The sequence below is a fragment of the Notolepis coatsorum genome (assembly GCF_963971535.1).
Source record: "Notolepis coatsorum genome assembly, chromosome: 11".
In the NCBI taxonomy this organism is placed as follows: domain Eukaryota; kingdom Metazoa; phylum Chordata; class Actinopteri; order Aulopiformes; family Paralepididae; genus Notolepis; species Notolepis coatsorum.
The window spans coordinates 76,074,126-76,087,744 of NC_140175.1; positions in this window are offsets into that span (position 1 = coordinate 76,074,126).

Sequence of the window (13,619 nt, forward strand, 5' to 3'; positions counted from 1 at the left end):
ACACACACACACACACACACACACACACACACACACACACACACACACACACACACACACACACACACACACACACACACACACACACACACACACACACACACACACACACACACAGGCCCAACTCTACTGTCCTAGGCCCAGCTCTACTGTACCAGGCCCAACTCAACTGTACCAGGCCCAACTCTACTGTACCAGGCCCAACTCTACTGTAGTAGGCCCAACTCTACTGTACCAGGCCCAACTCGACTGTACCAGGCCCAACTCTACTGTACCAGGCCCAACTCTACTGTACCAGGCCCAACTCTACTGTACCAGGCCCAACTCTACTGTAGTAGGCCCAACTCTACTGTACCAGGCCCAACTCTACTGTACCAGGCCCAACTCTACTGTAGTAGGCCCAACTCTACTGTACCAGGCCCAACTCGACTGTACCTGGCCCAACTCTACTGTACCAGGTCCAACTCTACTGTACCAGGCCCAACTCGACTGTACCAGGCCCAACTCTACTGTACCAGGCCCAACTCTACTGTAGTAGGTCCAACTCTACTGTACCAGGCCCAACTCTACTGTACCAGGCCCAACTCTACTGTACCAGGCCCAACTCTACTGTACCAGGCCCAACTCTACTGTAGTAGGCCCAACTCTACTGTACCTGGCCCAACTCTACTGTACCAGGCCCAACTCTACTGTACCAGGCCCAACTCTACTGTACCAGGCCCAACTCTACTGTACCTGGCCCAACTCTACTGTACCAGGCCCAACTCTACTGTACCAGGCCCAACTCTACTGTACCAGGCCCAACTCTACTGTACCAGGCCCAACTCTACTGTAGTAGGCCCAACTCTACTGTACCACCAGGACCAACTCTACATTTACCCATTCATGCACACATTCACTCTTCCACTGCCAGGAGGAGCCGTAATTTACAGTTCCCTTTCACCTGGTGCCATTCTATTTTTCACGTTTTGCTATAAACTACCAAATCTATCAAATGGACCCTACTTGGTTTGTTGACTAACTAGCAATCTAGGTTAGATCACCCTAATCTGTGTTTTTATGCATTTTAACGAGACCTCCTGGAGTATGGAGCTGATCTTTTTAGCATCTTCCATATCACATACAGTTAGCTTCACAGGCTGTTTCCTGTCACACTGCGTTCTACAGTGACTGTAAATCACTGTAATGTGGTAACGAACTAACTAACTAACTAATTAACTAACTAACTAACTATAACTAACTAACACAATAGCAAACAAACACACAGAAATAGATCTGAAACTGACTGCAGGCTTCAGAGCAGCTTTCTATTTCACTGTTAAGTGCTTCAGTTTATCCATATACAGCCTGTCTGGAGTTCAAAGACTGGACACATATGTTCTCCCCCGCCCTCTCTCTTTCTCCTTCATTATTTCTCTCTCTCCCCCCTATTTCTAATCATTTCATCCCTGTCTCCCTTCCTCTCTGATCGCCTGCATGTCTCCCCTCTGATCTCCTGCCTCTTCTTCCTCTCTCTCTCTCTCTCTCTCTCTCTCTCTCTCTCTCTCTCTCTCTCTCTCTCTCTCTCTCTCTCTCTCTCTCTCTCTCTCTCTCTCTCTCTCTCTCTCTCTCTCTCTCTCTCTCTCTCTCTCTCTCTTCTCTCAGACACTCGTTCCCCTTTTTCTCCTTCACTCCCCCCTCCTTTCTCTTCTCCCCTTGTTCCTCCTCCTCATTCCTCTCTACCAATCTTTTTCTTTTCCCCTGCACTTTCAATTGCTCACCACCCGTCTCTACCCCCCCCCCCCCCCCTCTCCCTGTCTCCTTCTTCCTGTCCTGTTCCTGTTCTTGTCCAAGGCTGTTAAAGAGGACCAGATATCTACAGTATGTCAGGGCTTTCTTTAGTTTGATGCACCAGTACCAGATATCTACAGTATGTCAGGGCGTTCTTTAGCTTGATGGACCAGTACCAGATATCTACAGTATGTCAGGGCGTTCTTTAGCTTGATGGACCAGTACCAGATATCTACAGTATGTCAGGGCGTTCTTTAGCTTGATGGACCAGTACCAGATATCTACAGTATGTCAGGGCGTTCTTTAGTTTGATGCACCAGTACCAGATATCTACAGTATGTCAGGGCTTTCTTTAGTTTGATGCACCAGTACCAGATATCTACAGTATGTCAGGGCGTTCTTTAGTTTGATGCACCAGTACCAGATATCTACAGTATGTCAGGGCGTTCTTTAGTTTGATGCACCAGTACCAGATATCTACAGTATGTCAGGGCGTTCTTTAGTTTGATGCACCAGTACCAGATATCTACAGTATGTCAGGGCGTTCTTTAGTTTGATGCACCAGTACCAGATATCTACAGTATGTCAGGGCTTTATTTAGCTTGATGCACCAGTACCAGATATCTACAGTATGTCAGGGCGTTCTTTAGCTTGATGTCAGTCTGTCACTAAACAGGGGAAGGAGATCTATAGCATAACATATGTACTTCCCCTTCCTCTTCTTCTTCTTCTTCTTCTTCTTCTTCTTCTTCTTCTTCTTCTTCTTCTTCTTCTTCTTCTTCTTCTTCTTCTTCTTCTTCTTCTTCTTCTTCTTCTTCTTCTTCTTCTTCTTCTTCTTCTTCTTCTTCTTCTTCTTCTTGTGCAGGTTCTTCAAACAGGCCGGTTTTGTGAAATATACTATAATAGTAGCCAGTCGGCCACCTACTCCACTGGGGTCTGTTTTGTCATACATACTTGGTAGTCCTTATTTGAGTTAGTACATGCAATTTAGTGGCTAAGCTAGTGGGCAGGCAACGTTGGCTTGAATCTCTAAAACCATCCAAAGTGAATAATACTAAAGCTCTAAGAGCTTTCCTCGTTTCATGATTACATAACATGCAAATATTCCCATAATTTATGCAAACACCACATGTGTCTTTGTGTCCTTTTACGAAAAAGTAGGCCAATCAGTATCATCAGTGTTGGGGATACTTCTCTGAAACTGTAGTTCATCAAACTATTAGCTACTTCATAATGAAAAGAAGTTCAACTAAATCTTAAAAGTGCTATAGATCAAATCTATATATATCTATAATCTGTAGAGTAATGATATTTTTTTAAATAATACATCCACAGAGCTTTTAAAGGTGCAGAATAAAAAATAACAAATTGATTGATGAATTGTTTGATTTATCATAAAAAAATGTGCATGTCCAAAATGTATGTTTAGCATGTAACCCCTTCCCTAGTTCCTATTTCCCCACATGGAATGCACCTGATTGGATAAATGACATGCTAGTGCTCTAGTGCGACATCTAATGGCTGAATGTTATCTATAGCACCTTTAACTATTCAAATTAAAGTGTTGCTTGTCAAACTAAAACTAAGTAGTAAACTAACAAAAATAATGTAGGCCTATAATGTTAATAATACATAAACATAATAATAATAATGTTTTTTAACTACCAACACTGAGTATGATGGTTATTTAAGTTTTACCATGTACCGGCCATTGTATAAATAATTTACCATCGTACTGCCATGGTAAAAGTTATGTATTACCATCAATCAATCAATCAGATTTATTTATATAGCACATTTCACATGACTCGTGTCAACCAAAGTGCTGTACAGAGGGTAGATACACATAGATACATATTGACAACAATCACTACGTTTTATGGGAGGGCACACAGGCAAACACACGAAACACAGGAACACAGGGCATGAATCAGTGAACAGGAAAGGCTAGTAGGTAGAAGTGGGTTTTGAGCGTCGATTTGAAGGCATCTATCGAGGGGGCGAGCCTAATGGAGGTGGGAATGATGTTCCACAGTTCAGGGGCTGCGATAGCAAAGGCACGGCCCCCCCTGAGCTTGAGGTTAGACCTCCGGACTGTCAGGAGCCTCTGATCGGCTGACCTGAGGGACCTGGTGTTGGAATAGGGGGATAGGAGGTCTGAGATGTAGGAGGGGGGGTGACCATTAAGGGCTTTAAAAACAAATAGGAGAACCTTAAAATCTATCCTGTAGCGTACTGGGAGCCAATGAAGGGAGGCAAGGACAGGGGTTCAAGTTCAAGTTCAAGTTCTTTAATAGTTGTCATACAGAAGTACAGAATACTTTCATACAAAATGCTTCTTACTGTTACGCTCCAGAGACTGTGCTAGACAAGATAGTATCAAATAACATAATAACATAATATAGCATGAATTTAGAAGAAGAAAATGAGGTCACAGTTGTTCGGTATAGACATATGTACAATGTTCTGAGTTACCATATAATATACAATACACAACTATGCAGTGTACTAATGTACAGTACTATCTAGTGCAAAGCAGAAATGGGATGAGGTACAATTTTAGGTACAATTTACAGTAAGGTGTACGAGTTGTAGTGCAATCCTTCATCCATAAATATAAAGTGTGGGGAGTGGGTGCTACAGTGTGTTTGTTTAAAGTGGGTGTGTGCTATAAAGTGTGTGTAGTGGGTGCTACAGTGTGTTTGTTTAAAGTGAGTGTGTGCATGTGGATGTGTGTGCTATGTGTGTTTGGTGGTTGTTGTTGTGTAGTGTTCATTCATTGTTCGTTTAGCAGCCTGATGGCCTGGGGATAGAAGCTACTTCTGAGTCTTTCTGTGCTCGCCTTGAGACTCCTGTATCGCTTGCCTGACGGCAGCAGTTCAAAGAGGCAGTTGTTCGGGTGGCTCGAGTCCTTAATAATTCTCTTAGCCTTCCCCTTGCAACGCTTGTAGTAAATGTTCTGGAGGGTGGGGAGCCCCCCTCCGATTGTGCGTTCGGCTGAACGTGTCACTCTTTGTAGTCTGCTTTGGTCTTTTGCAGTGCTATTCCCAAACCAGGAGGTGATGTTGCCGGTCAAGATGCTCTCTATTGTACATGAGTAGAAGTTCTTAAGGATCTTCTGGCTGACTTGGAACTTCCTTAGGCGCCTGAGGAAGTAGAGGCGTTGTCGTGCCTTCTTCACCACACTGTTAATGTGTATGGTCCATTTCAAGTCCTCGGATATGTGGGCTCCGAGGTACTTGAAGCTGTTGACTCTCTCAACCGGTGCCCCGTCGATGCTGAGGGGGCTGTAGTCCTTGACCCCCGACCTCCTGAAGTCCACAATCATCTCCTTTGTTTTGCTGACGTTCAGGGAGAGGCTGTTTTCCTGGCACCATCCCGCCAGGACCTTGACCTCTTCCAGGTAGGCCCTCTCGTCGTTGGCAGAGATCAGGCCCACCACCACTGTGTCGTCAGCAAATTTGACGATTGTATTGCTACTCCGCTGAGCCACACAGTCGTGTGTGTACAGGGAGTAGAGGAGGGGACTCAGAACACAGCCCTGGGGGGCCCCTATGTTGAGGGTGATGGATGAGGAGGTGCAGTTGCCTGCTCTCACCACCTGGGGTCTGCCAGTCAGGAAGTCCAAGACCCACTGGCAGAGGTCATAGCCCAAGCCCAGGTCCCTGAGCTTGGCTATGAGTATGGAGGGGACTATGGTATTGAATGCCGAGCTGTAGTCGATGAATAGCATTCTCACATAGTTCCCCTGCCTCTTGTCCAGGTGTGATGCTGCTGTGTGCAGCACATGGGATATGGCGTCCTCCGTGGACCTGTTGGGGCGGTATGCAAATTGCAGGGGGTCCATGTTGATGGGGAGGGAGGAGCAGATGTAGCCCTTTACTAGCTTCTCAAAGCACTTCATGGCTATGGAGGTGAGAGCTACAGGGCGGTAGTCGTTGAGGCAAGCAGGCTTGGATTTTTTGGGTACAGGGATAATAGTGGACTTCTTCAGGCAGGTGGGGATGACAGCCTGTTCTAAGGATGATGTGGTCTCTCTTGCGGGTTCCGGTCAACAGTCTGGCAGCAGCGTTTTGTACTAGTTGTAAGCGGGACAGGGAAGACTGGTTAATGCCTATATAGAGGGAGTTGCAGTAGTCTAATCTAGATGAAATGAAGGCGTGGATGACTCTCTGAAGGTCTGCAGGGGAGAGAAGGGCTTTGAGTTTGGCAATGGTGCGTAGTTGGAAAAAACATGCCTTTACCACTGAGTTCACTTGTCTGTCAAATTTAAATTGTGGATCAAAAATGACACCTAGGTTCTTGACATAAGGCTTGACCAGGGAGGACAGGTTGCCAAGGCTGTTGGTAAGGGTGGTGACAGCGTCTGGGGGACCGAAGAGGATTATTTCGCATTTGTTTTGATTTAGTTGTAGAATGTTTTGTGCCATCCATCATTTAACATCATCCAGGCAGGATATGAGACTATTAAGTAGAGACTGGTTGTTAGGTTTCAGGGAAACGTAAAGCTGTGTGTCGTCAGCATAACAGTGAAAAGAGATGTTGTGCTTCTGAATGATTGGACCAAGGGGTAGCATGTAAAGGGAGAACAGGATCGGGCCAAGGATGGACCCTTGCGGGACCCCACAGGAGAGGGAGGTTGAGGGGGAGGAGCAGTTGGCGATGTTGACAGCAAAGCTTCTATTTGTGAGATAGGAGGAGAACCATGCTAGTGCAGTGTCATTGACAGGGTTACCGTGGTCAGGGTGAGCAGCTTCAAGTACCTGGGGGTCCACATCTCAGAGGACCTGACATGGACAACACACATAGACTCAGTCGTAAAAAAGGCGAAGCAGCGCCTCTACCACCTGAGACAGTTAAGGAAGTTCAGAGTATCTGGGAAGATACTCCAGTCCTTCTACTCCGGAGCTGTAGAGAGCATCTTGACTGGAAACATCACTGCCTGATATGGCAACAGCACGGCACAGGACAAAAAGGCCCTACAGAGAGTGGTGTGCTCAGCCGAGCGTACCACGGGTATTGCACTACCAACCCTGCAGGTCCTATACAACAAGAGGTGCAAATCCAGAGCCTGCAGGATAATGAAAGACCCTCACCACCCCAACAACAGCCTGCTCATGCTGCTGCGGTCAGGCAAACGCCTGCGAACACCAGTAACTAGGACAGAGAGACTTCGGCTCAGCTTCTTCCCCCAGGCCATCAGAGCCTTGAACACTGAACTCTCCATGCACAAGAACACATGAGCACACACACAACACACACACTGTACACGCTCACACACTAGCAGCCACTTTAACATGAGCACACACACACTTATGCTGCACACGCTCACACGTAAGGTCACTTTACAGAAGGAAAGGTCACTTTAAGAGTAGTATAGTAGAGCTTAAGATTGTATAATATAGCATTGTATAGCAGTGTACATAAAGACCCAGTGCCTCATCCGTAGCTAACAGTGTATTGCACTATCACCATGCTCCACCATGCTCTGTAAATAACTCATGTACAGATACCGATATGCCCTACTTTGTTTTTTACTTGCACAATGTTGTTCTATTGGTTGGATTCTTATTATATATTACTATTGTATTATGCACATCGTTGCGGGCGGGACCCCCCGCATTTCACTGTATTCCTGTATGCCGTGACAAATAAAACTCTTGTATCTTGTATCTTGTATCTTGTATCATATCAGGTTAAAATATGGAGAAAGACTGGTGGCTTATACAGATGCATCTAAGGCTACGTTTAGACAGAGAGAGTCTGAACAGAAACCGCAAAAGTCGTCTTACGGTTTCACTTAAAATTTTGCGTTTAGACGAGCGTTTTGGGATGGAATTCTCCGTGCAGACGAGGCTGTAACAACTCGAGACAACGGAGCCCCGCTGTCACACGATTGGCGCATATGTCACATGACGTGCTGTGAAGACCCGCCCTACTCTGCCTCTGATTCGCAGACTGTGGGTGGGGAATGTGATTGGACCAAAGCAGAGTCACTCACAGACTTTATCTCTCGAGATAAAGCTGGGAACGAGGTTACTCACAGACAGTGGGTCCAGTCACGCCGCGGGACAGATTCTTGTGTATTTAAAAGTACTGCCAATGTAGCCTTCAGGTGATCGCCATGGATAGAATCAGACATGCTTTATTTACGCTTCTAGGCTACTGGCGCATGTCTGTGATGTAAGCAGTACACGCGACGAGAGCCTTGACAACCCTTTCGTCATCGTTTTATGCGGTTTGACAGTTTAGATGAGAGCGCAAAGGTTTAGCGTTTCTAGGAATTCCACCCTGGAAGGTGGTCTCACTTTTTTACGGTTTCACCCCGTAAAAATGCTGTTTCCGTATAAACGAAAGGCACATCCGAAAAAATATTTTTGCGGATTCACCTGCTAGCGTTTCCGTCTAAACGGGGCCTAAGATGGAATCAAACAGAGTGGGTGCGGCATTTACAATCCCAAATCTTAGAATTTCTAAAAAAGAGAGATTAAGTGACAGACTAGCAGTCTATACGGCAGAACTAGTAGCTATAATGATAGCTTTATCCTGGATAGAGGAGAATAGGCCTACTGTAAGAGTGAGGTCTTAATTGCGTCAGACTCAATGTCTTCATTGATAACTAAGTATTCGAGATGTTGTGTCCCAGTCAAGGCTGGACATTGTGCTGGAAATAGTGCAGATGGTAAAAAGACTTCGGCGCTCAGGTATCAAGGTTGCCTTTTTGTGGGTTCCGGCCCATATAGGAGTTTGAGGGAATGAGTTGGCGGATAAATTGGCCAAAAAAGCTTGTGAACTTCCTCGAGTTATAAGAGTAGTGTTGTATGCATTGACTTGAAAACTGTTTAATTTCAACAGATAATGTGTAACCTAGGCGACTGCTGGAATGCCAAATGACAGGTTGAAACAACACACAGGGAGCTGTGAGCTAAATAAGACTGTAGATCTCTTTACAGGAGGTCGTAAAACCCCCGACCATGCCAAATTGTTATTTTGTGTAAACAGGTCGCATGAGAACAATTTTTTAGGTACAGGGATGATAGTGGACTTCTTCAGGCAGGTGGGGATGACAGCCTGTTCTAAGGACAGGTTAAATATGTCAGTGAATACCGGGGCCAGTTGGTCGGCACAGACTTTTAGGATGCGGCCGGGGATGCCGTCCGGTCCTGCTGCCTTCCTGATATTAACTTTTTTAAAGGTCCACCTCACCTCATGCTCTGTTACCCTGAACACTGAGTCTCCATCAGCAGACCCCCCCCCCCCCCCCCATTGCCGTGGCTTGTAGGCTGGTGTTGTTATTACCAGCCTCAAACCTCGCATAGAAGGTATTAAGATAATTTGCTAAGGAGATGTCACTGTTCAGTTTGAGGGAGGTGCCTTTGTAATCTGTCATCCTTTTGAGGCCCTGCCACATAGCTCTGGAGTCAGCCTGTTCAAACTGAAGTTCAATTTTATTCCTGTAGCGCCGTTTTGCCTCTATTACGGCTCTCCTGATGTTGTATCGCTCCACCTTGTGGTCATTCATGTTGCCTGCCACGAGCCCGGCGTTATATGCTATGGTGCGCGCTTCACGGACGGATTTGTCTACCCAGGGCTTTTGATTTGGGTAAACTCTAATTATGTTAGTGGGGATTGTTTCTTCCACCAAAGTACGAACAAAGTCCAGCACTGTCTCCGTGTAGTCATTAATGTTATCTGTGTTGTCACGGAACACGCTCCAGTCTGTGCACTCAAGCGCAGCCTGTAGCGTCTCCTCTGACTCCACATCCCATTTCTGCACCTCTCGCGAGACTACCGGGGCGCTCTTGATTCTTTGTTTATATTTTGGTGAAAGAAAGATGGCCGCATGATCAGATTTGCCGAAGCCACTAGCAGAATGAGCCTTTTATCCACACTTGAATTGCGAGTAACAGTGGTCTAGAATGTTACCGCCTCTGGTGTTACAAGTCACATGCTGATAGAAGTCCGGCAATACCTTTCTCAGATTGGCGCTATTGAAATCACCCACAACCACAATAGCAGCATCAACGTTAGCTGCCTGGAGTTTATTTACCTCGTCGTGGAGCTTTGAGAGCACGTCACCTGTGTTTGCTTGTGGTGGAATATACACTCCGACCAGGATGATTGACGTTAACTCCCTCGGGAGGAAGAAAGGCTGACACTTGATGGATATATATTCCAGGTTGGGGGAGCAGTGGTTCGAAAGTTCCTTCACGTTGGCTGGATCGCTCCAATTATTGTTCAACATGAAGGCTATTCCACCTCCACGCTGTTTTCCGGATTCTGCTGTTCTATCCTTGCGGTGAATGAAGAAGTGTTCGGCCGGTTGGATGGCGTGGTCAGGAACGTCCGGCGTCAGCTACGTCTCGATGAAGCAGAGAACATTACAATCTCTAACGTCTCTTTGGAATTGAATCCTTGCTCTGATGTCGTCAAGTTTATTGTCTATTGATTGTACATTGGCTAGCAATATACTGGGTAGTGGCGTTCAGTGTCTCCTGGCTCTCAGCCTGTTGCGGACGCTGGCTCTCCGTCCTCGTCGCCTGGATCCTTTGTTCTGTTTTTAAGACATCTCATTGGTAGAGACAATGTTTTGGATGTAACTTTTGATTGGCCAGACAAAGCCAGACAGTGTGTGATGGCATGCTTACTATAAAAGGGAAAAACAGTATTAAATCAAGAGGTCAGGCACCCAGTCTGGCCTCCTCCGCCCCATCTTGGAATATTGTGCTGTACGTGAGTAACCATGACTCTGAATGTTAACAACTGTTTTTGTTGTCTAGATTAAAATAAGGTCAATGCACTGGACCAGGTTTTTGTAATGGATAACCATGTAATGCACAGTATAAAGGAGGGAGGTCAGGCATCCAGTCTGAGCCTCCTCCGTCCCCATTTCTTCAGATGACAATATGGCAATATGTGTGAGTACCATTCTGCTTTGAATGTTTAAAGTCTGTGAGGTCATTCTAATAGACCAGCGAATTGGAAACCATGTATTCATATTTGGTAATATGATTAATCCCTGTATGTCTAATCCTCTTCTCCTCTGGGCCTCAATAAATATGGGAAACAATTTAACTTTGTTGTGGAAGTAACTCATTTTCCCCCTGGCTAGTGGAGTCTTGGGGGGAAACCATTATATCATTCTTCTCTCCATTCAGCAAACTGTGTATACTGTAACTAACCAAATATGTTTAAATAAGTTACGACAGTAGTAAGACTGAAATCCAAAGTATAGTCAAACTAAAGGTTAAGGAAAAATGGAAAGTCATGTGGGATAATGAGAGGTCAGGGAGATGGTTTTATGGGATTCAAAAAAGGGTGGGTTGGTGGAGTAGGGCTACTAGTAGAAACAAGCAAGAAGAGGACATGAGGTTGGGACAAACAGGGTTGAACAGTACGTTAGTAAAGTTAAAAAAGCATACTAATGGACTATGTGAGTGCGGTGTTAGTCAAGAAATGGTAGAACATGTCATAGAACAGTGTACATTATATCAACGGCAAAGAACAGTTCTTATCGGGAAATTGCAGAGTGAAAAGATTGCACTTAAAATAGCTGACATATTGCAAAGAAATTCTGGAGAAGTTTGTATGAAGAGTTTATTTTATTTTCTGAGAACAACAGGTTTATAGGGCGGCTGGGTGGCGTAGCGGAGATTGCGCTCGTCACCAATGCAAGAGACTCCGGTCTCGAATCCCGGTGTCAGCATTGCCTGCGGCTTGGGCCAGTTGTCATACTATCTCAATTGACAGAGGTAGCGGGTGGAAGTCGATGGGTGGGGATTGGACGTTGTGGACGGCGACTCCTACAGGTCGGTTGGGTGACACCTGCACAGCAGAGACAGGAAGTATCGGGGGTAGTGTGAGCCTCCCACGCATTACTCCTGGCGTCTGGTGAAAAGATGCGACAGGCTGCCTCCTCGTGTACCGGAGGGGACACGTGATGCAAGGCTTCTATCCTCACTACAGCCGACCAGTGGGAGACATAGTCTAGCAACGTTCAAGACAGGGGAGGGGAGAATTGGCAATACGAAATTAGGATGGGAGAAAAATTTAAAAATAAGGAGAAAAAGTGGATAAAAAATAAACTGTCTCTATGTGTATCTCCATACGCAAAAGGACTATAAATGATTTGTTTGAGGTGCAAATTAAATATGAAATAACAACAGGTTTATTTTATAGGATTTAGAACATCCAGATCCACACTCCTTATCAGTAGATGGCGGAAATGCTCATCGAAAGTGATTGCCAACCGCCAATAAAAAAGGAGCAGCTGATTGACATCTACCAGCTCATTGCTCTTCCTATTTAGACCTGGCTCAGATGGCATGAGGCTGCCAGATCGTAGTTTCTTATTTACCAGTCAGTCCTTATACTCTTGCTTAGTCTCATGTCAGTCAGTGTTCAATTGCTTTACCTAACTTGTCTTGTCCTCCTTTGCTCGCAGTTCCTTACCTGGTTTCACACCCTGCTTCCGAGTCCTGGATCCCCATCTATGACCTCCGCCTGCCTGACTACTGTTCTCCGTGTTAATCCCCTGGGCTGTGAGAACCCGCTCCCGGCTACGATCCCCTGCTCGTCTGACTACCCTGCTATACTCGCCAACTCCCTGGACTGTCTAAGCAAGGACCTGGTTACCGTATTCTCCCTTTTCCAAATAAATATACGCGCCATTTGGGTTTTCTCTGATTTAACATCGTCTTTGCCTGTTTGTGTCTGCATCTGGGTTCAGCCTTTAGTTCAACCGTTACAATTTATACATGCAACATGTAAATAACAACACAATTTTGGACGCACAAAATGTTTTTAAATGATACATTCATGCAATGATTTCTTTGGGGGGAAAGCAATACTTTTATTCTGCACCTTTCTGTGGCTCTGTATTATTAAAGATTATAAGGATTAGTCTACATACAAATGTATTCTATAGCACCTTTAAATAATACCATTTTATAATCCAATTTAAACCATGATACAGGTAATATCATGCTATTTCCAACATTTTCCGATCATACCATCATTGTAGTGGCCATAAAATGATGGAAATACCATGTACCACTCTGTATTAATTGCCTTATCATTTATTTGCTTTAAGCAAGCTGAAAAGGTGTGCAGGTGAGTATCACTGTGCAGTAAAAGCATGGCCTAGGGCACAGACTCTCCCTTGTCTTTGTTTTACTGCTCTGTGTTTGATGTGTCTGCAGACTGCAACTCTTTAAAACCAGATGGTGACTTCAAAGCTAAAGAAAATAACCTTTATTGTGAAAAAAATAAACAAGGGGGAAAAATGGAAGTACTCACATTTGAGTTTCATCAATGCAAATAATTAAACAATCGCTCTCCGTTTGTATATTCTACAAAGGGGAAGTTGTTTGGATATGTTTGGACAGAAGTGCTGCCAAAATCACAATCCCCTCAAGTCTTGGAAAAGCACTTCGCTGTCGCTGTAATCAACAGAACAGCATGCACTCTGGAATGCCGGAGGGAGCGTCAGGAGACACGTATAGGCTCAGCCGTTTCCACTCATTTAGGCTTTTACAATTCAATGTCAGCCAAAATAGAAACAAAATATATACTTGAAAATATTTTATTATGTATATTATATACAATATAATCATTCCTATACCATCATCAGTATGATAATCATCATCATCATCATCATCATCATCATCATCATCATCATCATCATCATCATCATCATCATCATTATCTTTTAGATATTAAAGGCTGAGTCCTGAAGATAAATTGTTAAGGCCATCAACCTAAATCACATATGTTGCTGGCCTACAGTAACAAAATATGCAGGTGTCTGAGGTGTCTTTTGTTTACTTCATAATTCAGTTTCTTGTGTT